This window comes from Podarcis gaigeae (assembly GCF_964106915.1).
Source record: "Podarcis gaigeae genome assembly, chromosome: 3".
Taxonomy (NCBI): Eukaryota; Metazoa; Chordata; class Lepidosauria; order Squamata; family Lacertidae; genus Podarcis; species Podarcis gaigeae.
This window is the reverse complement of record NC_139680.1, coordinates 115,510,053-115,521,007: the sequence shown is the minus strand read 5'-3', so window position 1 is coordinate 115,521,007 and position 10,955 is coordinate 115,510,053. Positions and strand designations below refer to the sequence as shown.

The 10,955-nt window shown below is 44.6% G+C and overlaps 1 long non-coding RNA gene across 1 annotated transcript; it reads left to right on the top strand.

Annotated features, from left to right (window-relative positions):
• Positions 1-1,430: 1,430 nt before the first annotated feature.
• LOC310842177 lies at positions 1,431-10,638 on the top strand. The gene is made up of 4 exons (XR_014562967.1): positions 1,431-1,817; positions 2,127-2,225; positions 3,850-3,981; positions 10,573-10,638. It is a non-coding gene; the product is annotated as an uncharacterized lncRNA (long non-coding RNA).
• The last annotated feature ends 317 nt before the right edge of the window (positions 10,639-10,955 follow it).

The following is a 10,955-nucleotide window of genomic DNA, read 5'->3' as shown; positions in this document are numbered from 1 at the left end:
TGGTTTTGGGACCGAGACGGCTCTGGTCGCCCCAACAGATGATCTCCTCAGAAACCTGGATCAAGGCGGGGCGGGACTGCTGATTCTCTGAGATTTGTCAGCAGCCTTTGACATGATCGATCATGATCTTTTGGACCACCGCCTCGCTGATGTGGGGATACAGGGCATAGCCCATAAATGGCTGTGCTCTTTTATCTCTGGTCGGGGACAGAGGGTGGCACTAGGGAGGGAGTTGTCGTCACACCACCCTTTGGTGTGTGGAATGCTGCGGGGCTCAATCCTCTCCCCAATTCTTTTTAACATCTTTATGTGCCCCCTTGCCCAGATTATCTGAAGCTTTGGGCTGGGTTGTCAACAATATGCTGATGACACTCAGCTCTATCTGCTGATGGATGGCCATACTAACTCAATCCCTGACACACTGACCAGATGTTTGGAAGCTGTGGCTGGATGATTTCATGGGAGACGACTGAAACTAAATCCTTCAAAGACAGAGGTCCTCTGGCTGGCTCGGTATGGTATGAGGATGAGGGACCAACTCCCTTCTCTTGCGGGGACCCAATTAGTGCCATTGCGTTCTGTTAAGAGTTTGGGTGTAATCCTTGACGCCTCTCTTTCCATGGAGGCGCAGGTTACAACAACAGCCAAGGCAACATTTTCCCACCTTCACCGCATCAAGCAGTTGGTCCCTTACCTTTCCTGCCCTGACCTGGCCAAAGTGATCCATGCGATGGTCACCTCCAGGCTTGACTACTGTAATTTGCTCTATGCAGGGCTGCCCTTGAAGCTATCCCAGAAACTCCAGCAGGTGCAGAATGCTGCAGTGAGGCTCCTCACAGGGTCTCTGCCATGAGAGCATATTCACCCTGTGCTTTTCAAGCTGCATTGGCTCCCTGTGGAATACAGGGTCAGATTTAAGGTGCTGGTTTTGACTTTTAAAACCCTTCACTGGCCCCGGCCTGGTGTAATGCTCTGTCTCTTGAGACCAGGGCCCTGTGGGATCTGATCTCTTTCTGCAGGGCCTGTAAGACAGAGTTGTTCCACCTGGCCTTTGGCTCAGAATCAGTTTGATTCCCTCACCCTCTTTCTTTTTCCTTTCTCCTCCTATGAAGAGATTCCTCCCTAATTGTTTTTAATGTTGTATCTTAATATTTTAAATTGTATTTTAATCAACTTGTTTTTATTATTGGTTGTTAGCCGCCCTGAGCCCGGTCTTGGCTGGGGAGGGCAGGGTATAAATAAAATTATTATTATTATTATTATTATTATTATTATTATTATTATTATTATTACTACTCTGCCACAGTTTCCTCTCAGTTGCATACCGGTCACAGCCTCCGTACGACCAAGCTGTAATGGCTACTCCTCCGGTATCTTTGGAACCCCATCTAGGCTCTCCTCCGATTGTGATTAACGGCCTAAGCCTTTGAATGAGACTTCAGGCACACTCTCTATTGCGCAGAATACTCAGACAGCAGCAGAAGGAGCCAGAAATTTGACCTACATTGCTACTTTATTTCTAACTACGCAAGACAGAAAAGAATATGCATCTGCTCTCTGTGAGAGACAGAAAACAACAGGAACAAAGAAACAGGAAACCAGTAACTTCAACATCCGTCTCCCCTCTCCTGTGAGAATTCCAACAGTCTGGAATGTCAATAGAGTCTTGTGACTCCAAAAACTGCACAGTGGCATAACAGAAACCTACCAGTTTTAACTGTTTTGATCAGTGACTATGATGATGGAGTGGATCTATAGGTGCTTCTGGGGGTATGAAACCATATTTCCAATCCAGTGAATCTTCACTGCATCGTCAGGTTAATGTACTGTACAGAATTTCTTGAACAGCAAGGAAAAACACAAAAACTGGTCCTGCTTGATAGGGACCTCAGTTTTCTGTATGATCTGAGCCACATTGAAACCATTTTTCCAACCGGCTGAACCGCGAAGGCATTGCCAGATTAATGTACTCTGCCACAGTTTCCTCTCAGTTGCGTACCATGGTCTCTTGAGCAGTGATACAGAAAGGCAATTTATAATTAAATGTATAATGCCTAGGGAGATTTTTTAATACCCAGAGGAGTATAAAACACACCAAAACACATTGCCTCTTCATTTCCTTTCAGGTTGGGATACAAGGAGCATCCACCTTGACCTTCTGGGAGCTATGAAGACCGTATACTTTTTCTATATTGTGTTTGCTCTGCTACTCATTCCCAATCCAGGTAAGCAATTATTTGAGTCCTAAATGGGACTGGAATGAGTAATACCACTGTGTATGGCCAATGCGTATCCTCTTCCTCTTTTCTCCCCGTTTCCCTGTTCTACATTTTCAATTCCCATATACAGTATCTACTTGCACTTGTGCGCTAGTGAACTGGTGGGTTGACAGGACCTGGGACAGATCAGTGGGAACTCACCCCACTGTGGGGATTCGAACTGCTGACCTTACAGTCAGCAAGTCCAAGAGGCTCAGTGGTTTTGACCACAGCACCACTCACGTCTTTTCCAACTAAATATCAGACACACTGAAAAGGCATTGCGATGGAAGAAAGGTGAAGAGCTAAATGCTCTTTTCACACTACGTCTGATTGGACTTACTTGGTGCGAAAAAAGCTTTAAACTCTCAATCTTTCTTCTTGGGCAAAGGCCAATCATCATGCAGGTCAGGGACTGGTAGGGATGCTCTTACATGGTGTCAGAGGAAAAACTGACTTCCTGTGACATCTCACAACAGCATCCTCACCTTGTCCCTTACAATGGAAATCACGCAGGTTAAATGCACATGTCATGCAATTTTGAACCATGGCAGAGGCCTGAGTACACTGGGTACCAGTGGCAGGTTTGTGTGGGGATTGTGGGTTAAAGTTTAAAGTTGGGTTAAAATTTCAAGTTGGGTATACGTACAGCAAGAAGGGGGATGCGGGTGGCGCTGTGGGTAAAACCTCAGTGCCTAGGGCTTGCCGATCGCATGGTCAGCAGTTCGAATCCCCACAGCGGGGTGAGCTCCTGTCTTTTGGTCCCAGCTCCTGCCCACCTAGCAGTTCAAAAGACGGTTGATGGCTTAAATTATTTTTAAAAGGAGATGGAAGAGACTTTGCTCAGCGGCTATGATGGTTGAGTGGATCTATAGGTGCTTCTGGGGTATGAAACCATATTTCCAATCCAGTGAATCTTGTCTAAACACCAGGCTCGCTGAAAAGGCATTGCCATGGAAGAAAGTTGAACAGCTAAGTGCTCTTTTCACACTGCGTCTGATTGGACTTACTTGGTGCGAAAAACGCTTTAAACTCTCAATCTTTCTTCTTGGGCAAAGGCCAATCATCATGCAGCTCAGGGACCGGTAGGAATGCTCTTACATGGTGTCACAGGATCAACTGACTTCCTGTGACATCTCACAACAGCATCCTCACCTTGTCCCTTACAATGGAAATCACGCAGGTTAAATGCACATGCCATGCAATTTTGAACCATGGCAGAGGCATTAGTACAAGGGGTACCAGTGGCAGGTTTGTGTAGGGATTGTGGGCTAAAGTTTAAAGTTGGGTTAAAGCTTAAAGTTGGGTATACATACCGCAAGAAGGGAAGTGGAAGGCGTCTGCCATATTCCTTTTTTGATGTGTTCTTCTGTGCTGCACCCATCTCTGCTATTTCTTCTTGTTAAAATTGGTGTTTGCTTGCTTGCTTGCTTGTTTTTTAAAAAAAAACATCCACCTGAGTTTCTCTGCATTCTCTTAACTATTTTTTGCTGATATTGTTATTTATTAGATTTTATCATACCCACTATTCTACTTGAATTCTCTTGTAAGTGGATAGGTAGCTAAAGGCCTTGCTGATCTGTTACTACAGGTTTCACTGATGTTTCGGATGAAGAATCATGCATGTATGGCGATGTGCCAGGGCACTGTGTGTCAATGGAATGCCCTGATGGCTATGAAGACATTGGAAATTGTGGAAAAAAGCTTCGTTGCTGTCATTACGGTAAGAATAAAGACCCTATAACTGGATCTGATTTCTGGCCCAGTTTGTAATTTAGATTGTGCCAGATTCTGGACCAACCCAGCCCATCCTGTATCAATGAAATGAAAAACTTTGGCAATCCTATTGACTTGTATTGGGAAACCATGGAGCTGATTAATGCCTATTTGTTTCCTGCTTGGCACGGGGTTGGACTCAATGGCCCTTCTGGTGTATTCCAACTCTATGATTCTATGATTCTATTCTAGAGAGGGGATATTGCCTCCCTGATAAGACCACAAGCTCAGAAGCCCTCCCTTAATTCAAAAGATCCTAGTAATTACTGGCTAGTTGCTGCTCCCTGCTTATTACACAATGTTCTTGAGTAGATGATCATGGACCAGATCCAGACGTTCTTTGGCCAGTCTCCGTTGGGTCACTTGGGCTGGGGGCATCCTCCTCCCAGGCCCCTGTGGGGTGGCGTAATGAGGCACCTCTCTTTGTGGTGGGCGGGAGACCAAGAGAGGTGGCAGTGGGTGCCGAGAGTTGTCCCAAAGAGAAAAGAGAGGAAGCCTACCTATATAGCCTTAAATGCCCTTAAATTACTCAGGACTGCAATATCTCAAACACTGCCTCTCCCCATATGAACCAACCCAAAAGCTGCCAATTTCCTCTGAGGTCCTCCTTTGTCTGCTTCCTCCACAAGAGGGTGGTAACCCAAGAACAGGTCTTTTTTGAGGTGAATTCCCATTTATGGAATGCTCTCCACAGGCAAAAAGAAAGAAAAAAAAGTGTCTTTATAAAAAGGTATTTGCTTGTTTTTTTATTAAAAATAATTTGGAAATGTTGGGTCTGGGGACATAGTTCTTAGAAACATAGAGGCAATTTATAAAGATCAGAATGCGAAACTTATAATAAATTACGGATTGACAGAGAGCTTCCAAATTACAAAGGGCACAAGACAGGGCTGCCCACTGTTGCCCTTACTGTTTATATCAGTACTGGAAGTACTACTTCAAAATATAAGAGAAACAGAAAAAATCATAGGAATAAAAGGCGGATAAAAGGAATATAACCTCAAAGCCTTCACTGATGACATAGTCTTGACATTACAAGAACCTCAATTTTTGACAGGAGAAGCACTAAAAGTAATTGAAGAATTCAGAGTGATGGCAGGATTTAAAATTAATAAAAGTAAAACAAAAATGTTGGTAAACAACATGAATGGGGAACAACTAGACCAATTACAAAGCAAAATGGAAATAATAATTGTAAAGAAAATAAAATATCTGGGTGCCTGACTCTCCCCCCAAAATACAAACCTATTTAAGGATAACTACAAAACAACATGGAAAGAAGTAACAACAAATTTGGAAATACAGGATAGATTGAAGCAATCTTTTTGTGGAAGAATAGCAGTCATTAAGATAACTGTCTTACCTAAGATGCTCTTAGGTATCTATTTCAAACCATCCCGATAGTCACAGGACAAGGTCAATTCAACGAGTGGCAAAAAATGATCTCAAGGGGAAGAAGCCTAGAATAAAATTTAAAATTCTAAAGGACAGAAAGGAAAGAAGAGGTTTTTCACTACCAGATCTTAAAATATATTAGGAAGCTGCATGTATAACAGGGCTAAAAGAGTGGTTCAGTTTCAAAAACACAGATGGAGGGGTTCGGAAACAGACATGGGTAGCATGCCAAAAATTTCGCCCAGCGTATCTGCCTCTGGCACAGCACCCGTGTCGTGCGCCAGTACTCCAAGTTCTTGTGGTCTGTGCACACCAAAACGTGGTGCTTCGCACTGATCAGGAAATGTCGCCATTGCTTGAACGCAGCCACAATCACAAGCAATTCCTTATCATAGATAGTGTAGTTCTGCTCCGGCCTTTTCAGCTTTTGAGGGAAAAAAGCACACGGCTGCCACTCCCCCTCCCCATCTGGTTGTAGCAGCACTGCCCCTATCGCCCGAACCGAGGCATCTGTCTCAACTTGCAGCGGTCGCTCGGGGTTGACGTGCAGCAGCTGCTCCTCCGACGCAAAGACTCTCTTAAGCTCCTCAAACCCCCTCTGTGCCTCCTCAGTCCAGACAAACTTCTTCTTAGCACTAAGACAGTCTGTTATGGGTGCCAACAGTTTTGCGAAGTTCTTGATGAACTTCCTGTAAAAGTGCTGAAACCCAAGAAATGCTGGACGTCTTTCCAGTTCTTGGGGCTCTCCCATTAAACCACGGCCTTCACCTTCTCCGTATCCATGGCCATGCCCTTGTCCGACAGCCTGTAACCCAGGAATTCCACCTCTTTCGCGTGGAAACACTTCTCCAGCTTCACCCACAAGCGATGCTCCTTGAGTCTGCTCAGGACTTGACGCAGGTCCTCTACATGCTGTTTCGTTTCTCGTTGTCTGAGTACACTAGCACGTCGTCCAAAAAGCAAACGCAGTTACGGTACAGCAACGGCCCAAGCACGTGATGCATGAAGGCTTGGAAACAGTGACTTCCTGACTGCAATCCGAAAGGCATGACGAGATGGTGGTCTGCCATTCGTTGCCCTCATGCACTCTGATGAGGTTGTTGGCCCCCCGGAGGTCCAACTTGGTGAAAATTTTCCACTTCTGCACCCTGGCTAGAACGTCATCGATCTGGGGCATCGGGAAGGCCACCAGTTCTGTCAGGCTGTTTAGGACCCTGTAATCAATGACCAATCTCTTCTTGTTAGTCGATTTCTTGTCCACGAAGAACACTGGGCTCCCCCCGCTGCCTTGGATTCCCTGATGAATCCTCTCTTTAGATTTTTCTCAATAAAGTCCTTCAGGTCCTTGATCTCTCACTCCGACATGGAGTAGAGCTTCCCCACCAGCAGCGTGGCCCCCTGGATCAGGTTGATCTGGCAATCATATGGTTGATGCGGTGGCAACGTGTCAGCCTCTTTCTCGCTGAACACCTCCTGTAAGTTCCGATAACACGGAGGAATTTCAGTCGTCCATGTGAGTTGAGTGAGGCTGAGAGACTTCAAAAAAGTGTGACTAGCCCGAGGTCACCCAGCAGCTGCATGTGGAGGAGTGGAGACGTGAACCCGGTTCACCAGATTACGAGTCTACCACCCTTAACCACTACACCACACTGGCTCTTATTGGACAATACTAACAATAAGAAATAAAAATGTATAATATGGCCAATGTAACGAACAGTATATGTAAATGAATATAGATGGACAACAAGAATTGTATATATAGAAAGATTTATTTGTTTATAGACATCTTACAGACAAAAATGGAAGAACAACAACTATATACAAAATGGATAAAGACAATGTGAACACATAGAGACGACATAAAGAAGCCAGAAGAAGGAAGGAGGGAAGTCAGCTCTTAGGAGCAAGTATAAATGTAAAAAGCAGTGTAATGACTACACCCCACATAAAACATGTTGCGACCTTTGCGTGGACACGCGCAGCCCCTGGATCTGGAGCGGCTCCATCAGCATAGGCTTGGCTTTGCCTTCCCTCAGGTGGGATACCTGGAGGTCTCCGCCTACCTCAGTCAGCTGTCCAATTCCACCAGGGGGAAGCGTTGCTAAGGAGATCTGGCCAGGTAGGGGAGGGATTACCTGCCCACACAATAGAGGGAGGATCTTACCTGGGAATCCTCACTTGGCTCCAGAGCTTCTCCCACCCTACCCACCCTCAGTTAATGCATTATTTTGCAGGTTAACTTTTCTTCATAGTTTTGCAGGTCAACCTTTCTTCACAGGTATGCTGGCGCTGCTACGTTAAGGTCGCTGTCAAAGGGCCGGAAAGGAATTTCCCTACATTGGCAGGTTTTGCCTTTCCCGTAGCAAAACGTCACAACTTTGGCAGTATCAGGCCTTGGGAGGAATCCTTTTGTCCATCTTCCTCTTTGCAGCGGCGATTCCAGGGTTCCCCGTTAAAGGGGTTTCTGAAGAGAGGCTTTGACCGTACGCTGAAAGGTTGTCATTGCTCTCCCCTGTGGTGGCGGCGTAACGGGGGTGGCTATCTCTGCTTGAACATATGTTCCCCAGAGCCGGCCCATCCCCCACACAAACACTGGATAACCCTGATGCTCTCTAGGTCCCCAGCTGGGGACTGGGGAGGGAGAATGCCCAATGCCTGAGCCAAGGTCTAACCACATTTGAAATATAATAAAGTTGTGGCCAATTTAATCTCATAGCACGTTGTCTTGAGTCGTTATTCCACATGACGGGGGAACCGCTCGGGATCTGGGGACTCCGCCTGTCCCTGCAATATGTGTGTGTAAAGTATGTAAATAAATAAAAAAACTAATAAAGGTCATCATGGAAAAAAATATTAAAAATATATAAAAAGGTCTATTGCTGATAAAACCATACGTGATCTTTGAAATAGGTTTGAGGGAATGGGTTCTAGGTTTTTTGGTTTTGTTTTGTATTCTCATTTTGTATTTTAATGTTGTAAACCACTCTTAATTTAATTTAATTGGCTATTCAAACCTAAGCAGAGTTTCATACTAACAGCAAGAAATAAATCCCACTCCTCCCTTGTAGAGTACAGATTTGCCACTAAGTGAGATACCACTTCTGTCCAGCTCTAAGTTTCAGTCAAATATTTATCTTTGCATAGTGTCATTTCGAAAGATTAAGAATGGAAAATGACGAACATGAAAGAAAGTGAAATGGATAGAACCAAAAATCTTTGCTCAAAGCTGAGGTTACCAACGTTAGTGCCTGCTGGACCTCTACTGGTACCCAGGAAGTCTTTGAAGACCACACTCTCTGCCTCTTCATCAAGAGAAGACTTTCCACCTGGAGGTTTAAGTGAAGTGGATTGAGCTCTGAAAACTACAAATACTCTTCTGCCAGATAACTTTTGCTAAATTAACGTAGAATTAGAAATATTGGTTTAGGGTATTATATTTATTATTTTATTATTACCATAATAAAAGACAAAAGACAAAAGTGGAAAGGACCTAACAGAAGCAGAAGACATCAAGAAGAGGTGGCAAGAATACACAGAGGAACTATACCAGAAAGAAATGGATGCCTCGTACACCCCAGGTAGTGTGGTTGCTGACCTTGAGCCAGACATCCTGGAAAGTGAAGTCAAATGGGCCTTAGTAAGCACTGCAAATAACAAGGCCAGTGGAAGTGATGGTATTCGAGCTGAACTATTTAAAATTTTAAAAGATGATGCTGTTAAGGTGCTATACTCAATATGCCAGCAAATTTGGAAAACTCAGCAGTGGCCAGAAGATTGGAGATCAGTCTACATCCCAATCCCAAAGAAGGGCAGTGCCAAAGAATGCTCCAACTACCGCACAATTGCACTCATTTCACACGCTAGCAAGGTTATGCTAAAAATTCTACAAGGAAGGCTCAAGCAGTATGTGGACCGAGAACTCCCAGAAGAGCAAGCTGGATTACGAAGGGGCAGAGGAACCAGAGACCAAATTGCAAACATGCGCTGGATTATGGAGAAAGCTAGAGAGTTCCAGAAAGACATCTACTTCTGCTTCATTGACTATGCAAAAGCCTTTGACTGTGTCAACCACGGCAAACTATGGCAAGTTCTTAAAGAAATGGGAGTGCCTGATCACCTCATCTGTCTCCTGAGAAATCTCTACGTGGGACAAGAAGCTACAGTTAGAACTGGATATGGAACAACTGATTGGTTCAAAATTGGGAAAGAAGTACGACAAGGCTGTATTTTGTCTCCCTGCTTATTTAACTTATATGCAGAATTCATCATGCGAAAGGCTGGGCTGGATGAATCCCTAGCCGGAATTAAGATTGCCGGAAGAAATATCAACAACCTCAGATATGCAGATGACACAATCTTGATGGCAGAAAGTGAGGAGGAATTAAAGAACCTTTTAATGAGGGTGAAAGAGGAGAGTGCAAAATATGATCTGAAGCTCAACATCAAAAAAAACGAAGATCATGGCCAGATCTATTTCCCCATCACCTCCTGGCAAATAGAAGGGGAAGAAATGGAGGCAGTGAGAGATTTTACTTTCTTGGGCTCCATGATCACTGCAGATGGTGACAGCAGCCACAAAATTAAAAGACGCCTGCTTCTTGAGAAGTAGAGACGTCACCTTGCCAACAAAGGTCCGTATAGTTAAAGCCATGGTTTTCCCAAGAGTGATGTATGGAAGTGAGAGCTGGACCATAAAGAAGGCTGATCGCCGAAGAATTGATGCTTTTGAATTATGGTGCTGGAGAAGACTCTTGAGAGTCCCATGGACTGCAAGAAGATCAAACGCATCCATTCTTAAGGAAATCAGCCCTGAGTGCTCACTGGAAGGACAGATCCTGAAGCTGAGGCTCCAGTACTTTGGCCACCTCATGAGAAGAGAAGACTCCCTGGAGAAGACACTGATGCTGGGAAAGATGGAGGGCACAAGGAGAAGGGGGCGACAGAGGACGAGATGGTTGGATAGTGTTTTCGAGGTTACCAGTATGAGTTTGACCAAACTGCGGGAGGTAGTGGAGGACAGAAGTGCCTGGCGTGCTCTGGTCCATGGGGTCACGAAGAGTCGGACACGACTAAACGACTAAACAACAAAAACAATTATATTCAGATGGCATTTCACTTGCTTTCTCTCTGTGTGTATATGCAGGTAGAGAACCCGTAAGAAACAGAAGGCAATGTGAGAAGATCCATGGGTTTTGTCAGAAATCCCAATGCAAAACTATACATCATACTAGAGGAAAATGTGCAGAGAATGTTGTATGCTGCACAAATCTGTAAGTATAAAGCTCCCATATATTGGGGTGGGTTGGACCTGATGACCCTTGGGCTCCCTTCCAGCTCTACGATTCTATGATTCTGTGAAAAATACATGGTATTTAAAGTACTAATTCGCTTGCAGGTGAATTGAAGATGGTGTGTTAGAAATATTCTTGCTGGCGGCACACGCATTACACTTGCCCCAGATATTGGCAAGGCAAACAGTTCCAGCAGGTGGTTGTTCTTGTGCTTGTTGTTGTGCATAATAATATC